Source organism: Cryptomeria japonica, chromosome 7 (genome assembly GCF_030272615.1).
Source record: "Cryptomeria japonica chromosome 7, Sugi_1.0, whole genome shotgun sequence".
In the NCBI taxonomy this organism is placed as follows: domain Eukaryota; kingdom Viridiplantae; phylum Streptophyta; class Pinopsida; order Cupressales; family Cupressaceae; genus Cryptomeria; species Cryptomeria japonica.
Window position 1 is genome coordinate 533,504,836 of NC_081411.1, and position 5,127 is coordinate 533,509,962.

Consider the following 5,127-nt stretch of genomic DNA (forward strand, 5'->3'; position numbering starts at 1 on the left):
AACATCCTTGCATTCTTGAATTGTGCGGTGCAATTATCTGACCATATTAACTATCGGTTGTATAATATGTTTCTTTCATTTAAATTATCATAGAAAATGTTAAAGAATCCTTGTACAACTCTAATGAATGAGTACGATCATCACTTATGTATAATTGATACTCTCTTACAACCTTTCTATCCTCCTATGTGCTATCATCTTCATCCATGAATGTTATGTGTACAAAAGTATAAACTTGTGTAGAATGATAATACATATATTGCACTTCATTTTGAGGTTGTAGTGTATAATTTTTAACAAAATCAACAATAGAGACAATGGTGCCAAGAGGAAATGTGTCCTTACATAACTTGAATTTCTTATCTAATCACTGAGATCTATGTGTATGCATTATGTACTCATAAACTAGTTTTTCTTGAAACATTTTCATAAATTCAGCTACACATATATCATTTTTCACTAGCTCACATATCTTCAAATCTTTTCCATCTTTAACTCCATATGTGACTATCTTGTATTTTCCAAAAGAAACTAGTTTCCTACCAATTTCATGTGTTCTCTCCAAATGTACACATCTTGGTAAATCTTGCAAACCACCACATATAGCACAAGAACCTTCCAAACAAGGCATCTTATAATAAATGCAACCATCATGTCTATTACATAGTACACTTGAAATAAATTCTATTACCAACTTAGGAGGTGCTTGTATATTTTATTCCTGCAAAACATCGTTAGTGTGCAAAGTAGAACAAATATGATGAAAAATATCACAATGCATGGGAAATTCACTATGCATCCTACAACAACACGTGGTGCATACATGATTAATCTTAATATAAAAAGGTTTTGCCATTTCAAAAAAGCTTTGAGAAATTCTTATTTAAGGAAACTTTTGAAGGAATATTTCATTAAATTTTGTTTGAGTCATATCCAAATAGTGTTTGGCATGTTGCTCACGATCTGTAGACCCGATTCCCCTTCTAACAACATCTCTTTGGTTGGAAACTCTTGTGTTTTCATGCCAAAAAGTTTCAATTGATGTTCTTAGTGCATCAACAACAACCTTTTTTTTGCATGGTAGTCTACCCAAGAATACCCAAAGAGAATTATTGTTAGGTTCCTCTATTTTTTCTCACCTCTATAATGCTTTACTTAATGTTGTTCTACTAACATTTAATGACTTACTTGTTTTTCTTATCAAACGATATTTTTTTATTTTCTTGCTCATCATGGTTGATGTAATGACAGGTCAAGTAGAATTAGAATCTTTAGTACGTGATTTTGATCCAATAGCTTGATATGCATCAAATAGATTTCTCACAATAGTTCTTTCAATGTTACTTTCAGATGATCTTAGGCCTAGAATTTTCATTGTCTCTCTAAAATTCAAATTTTTAATAACTTGAACAATTAATTGACATCTTGTGGTTTGATTTAAGTTTTAAAAATAGTTTTGCCATAATCTTTTAACCATTCTCCTACAAGTTAGTTCATTTATTTTAGAAGGCATTGACTTCAATATATTCTCATCAATATCAATTAGATGCTTTAGTTGCCTATGAATGATTCTAGGAGGTGTTAACATCGGTACATTGTGTACATTCAATTCATCAAATAGAGTAGGTGTATGTTCATCATTTAATTGATTAATCATTGTGGTACCTTCTTCAATTCCATTAGGTTCATATGGTAAATCAAATATCTCTTCTTCAACTGCATTAGGTGCATTATGTTCATTTGGTAAATCTAATTGAGATGTTGAGGATGACACACCTTCTTCTCCCATTGTTCTTATGTCTCGTAATTTCTTCATACGCTACCTTTGTCTTTCCTTTTCAGCCTCTCGTTGTTCCATCATTCCTCTCTTGTTCTTTCCCATGGTTGATATTGGTTGTCCTAAATAGAATCATATTACATATATATGTAAACAAAAGTTCATTAACAAAAAAATAACCATAAATATGCATCTTATCATTTTTTTTGAATCAAAACTAATAAGAACAATTCAATCATTTGAAATCATACAAAAACAAAAAATTCACTTACTTTTATGCATAAAATAGTGATAGAAGTGCAACATAGTAGTAGTGGGGCCTTCAATGACCTCAAAAACTTCTTTTGAGGCCATTTACGCTCTTGGGCAAATAAAACTATGTTTAAGCACCCCGTATGCGGTATATTAATTACCGTGTGCACTTTGTTAGTCCCTATAATGTTGGCAAGCCCAATGGTATTTATTTTTTCACCCTGTATGTGCTTAGAACTCATAATTAGCACGTATGCACTCCTACACCTTAAAAATGTTATGACAGGGCAGTGAAGTAATAGGCTCAGTACCCCGTATGCGTTATTTGTAGTAAAGAAAATGTGAAGGAAGGAGAGAGAGAGAGAGAGAGAGATGGCGTATGGAGGAAGGGAGAAGGGGAGAGAAGGAGAGAGCTAGATAGGGAGGGAGAGAGAGAGGGATATGAAGAGAGAGAGAGAGATGGAGTATGGAGGAAGGGAGAAGAGGAGAGAGGGAGAGAGAGGTAGAGGGAGAGGGACAGAGAGAGAGAGAGAGAGATGGGGTATGGAGGAAGAGAGAAGGGGAGAGAGAGACAGAGGGAGAGGGAGAGAGAGGGAGACAATACACATACAGACACACATATGTGTGTATATATACTTAATATATTATATATTATTATATATATAAATATTATATATTATATATTATATATAAATTATATATTATATGTATATACACATTATATATACAATATCATATTATACAGACTCCCAAATTTTAAACAAAAGTAGTGTGTATGTGTTGTTTATAATAAAAACAATGCGTACATGTTGTTTATAGTAAATATATAGCGTACGTGCTTCTTATACCATAAGTATCACATACGCGCTTTTTATACCATAGGTACCCCGTACGCACTTTTGACTGTTTAGGCTTGGAAATAGGCCTGTATGACAAAGCTATGGTCTGGAAGTTTGATTTCCCTCCATTTTTCTCCTTTTTGACGTGTTTTATTTTATCAAATTGGTTTCTTGACTTTGCCATCATCAAGTTTACACTTCATCAAGTGGGTATTTCTTAAATTGCAACCATATTTTAACCCATCTTCTGAGCTTTCTAACCATATAATTTTTATAAAATTTGAACAACAATAACATATTATTATTGAATTTATTTTACCAATGTCTCCATAGTTCTCATAGAAATATGTGTACCATTTTTTTAATAACTTTTCATCTATTTATCCAAATTTTTAAAAAATTATATATTATTGTAGTGCACTTGATTCTTTACAATTTTAAAAAAAATTATATTTTTTATTTTTTTAGTGAAAATTATGCTTCGCGCACGAATAGGTACCTAATTTTCAGGATGTGCGCGATTGGAAAAATCATTTAAAAAAATACTCAACAAAAAAATACACATCTTATAGTGCTCACTCTTAACTATCTTTCTACCAAGGGATTTGTCAAAATACTAAATCTAACTATGACTTTTTTGATGCGCACGTCAAACACTATGTTATGTTTTTCAGAAAAAATCAGGGTCTCTTTTTTGTGTGTGAAAGATTTGACCCCCTTAACCTTATCCAGGTTTAAAAAGGTTTAGTAGTTTGGAAACTAGATTCAAAGTACTAAAATATTTGTTCTTTGATTATCTTCATATCTTGAGTGGAAGACTTTCAAATTTTGCCTCCAAGTTCAGGTTCACCTGATTTCAGAAAAAAGAAGTGTCCACTTATACCCCCCTTTTTGACCACCATCTTTGTGCACTTACCCCCTAAACCAACTCAACCAAAGCCTCATGTCCCAAAAGAAAAATAAAAGGTTAGTAGTCCATCTTTCAATATTGTTGAATCTATGGAAAAGGCCACTATTTCCATGTCTATGATAGATGCCCTGCACATTCCTAATCAAAAGGACTTGCTACAAGAAACCTTATCTAATCTTTTCTTGACCAATGAGCCTTAGAAATATCAGCCTAAAGTTGTGCTAACTAATGATACTCAGGTTAAGAGTAGTCAACCAACCCAAATAGAAAAAGCTCCTCCTTTTGATGTGACCTTAATAGTAGGCCAACATCTAATCCATAATTGCATGATAGATTCAGGATCCAACAGTTGTGTAATGCAAAAACAACTAGCTAACAAACTCGATTTGACATACAAACAAATTTCTAGAGGAGTTGTCTAGCTAGATGGTACGAAAATAAAGTCAGTTCGAGTTATCAAAGACCTTGTTCTAACCTTAGATGCCTATCCTAACTTTATAATCCCTCAGGATATCTATATGATTGATTTACCTCCATATTTTTCTATCTGCCTATCTAGAGATTTCACAGCTAAGTTGGGAGGTTACCTTTCCTCTGATTGGTCTCACATGTTCTTTAGAACTAGATATGGCACTAAGGTGACCATCAAATCTGAACCTTTGGCCAATGACCATTAGGAAACATACACACCAAGTCCAATAAATGCATATCTTTTTATTTTTGAGCATGAAGAAGTACCTACTGTTCAAGATCCAAACACAACTATTGACGTATACCTGATGTAATTTTGTATGAGTGGGCAGCTTAGAATATTAAAGAAGATCCTTTCAGAAACATGGATGAAGTAGGACTTGATATTTACATGATTCATGAGGAAGGTATTGCTTCTCCTAACCTTGAGAAAGATGAAAAACAACAGAAATAGTCAGAAGAGGAGAAAAGTCAGGTTTGGTAGCTCTACTTTGATGGTTCTAGAGGTTGTGTTATGCTTGTTTCAGCCAAAGGTATGAAATATTTCACTACTTTTAGATTTTTTTTTAGCTGTACAAATAATACAAAAGAGTATGAATCACTTGCACATGGTCTACAGTGGGCTAGAAAGAAAAATATTAAATGTTTAAAAGTCTTCGGTGATAGTGACTTAGTGGTGAATCAAGTTAGAAACATTCATGTCACCAAAAAAGACGTTTTAAAGATGTACAAGAATAGAATCTAGGATTTGATTGAAGATTTTGAAACTTTTAAGTTGTTGTCCATACCTCGAAATCAAAACAAAGAGGTAGATAGGCTTGCTGCCTTAGGTGCTCAGTTTGATATTCCAAAAGAAACATAAAATATTGATAGACAAT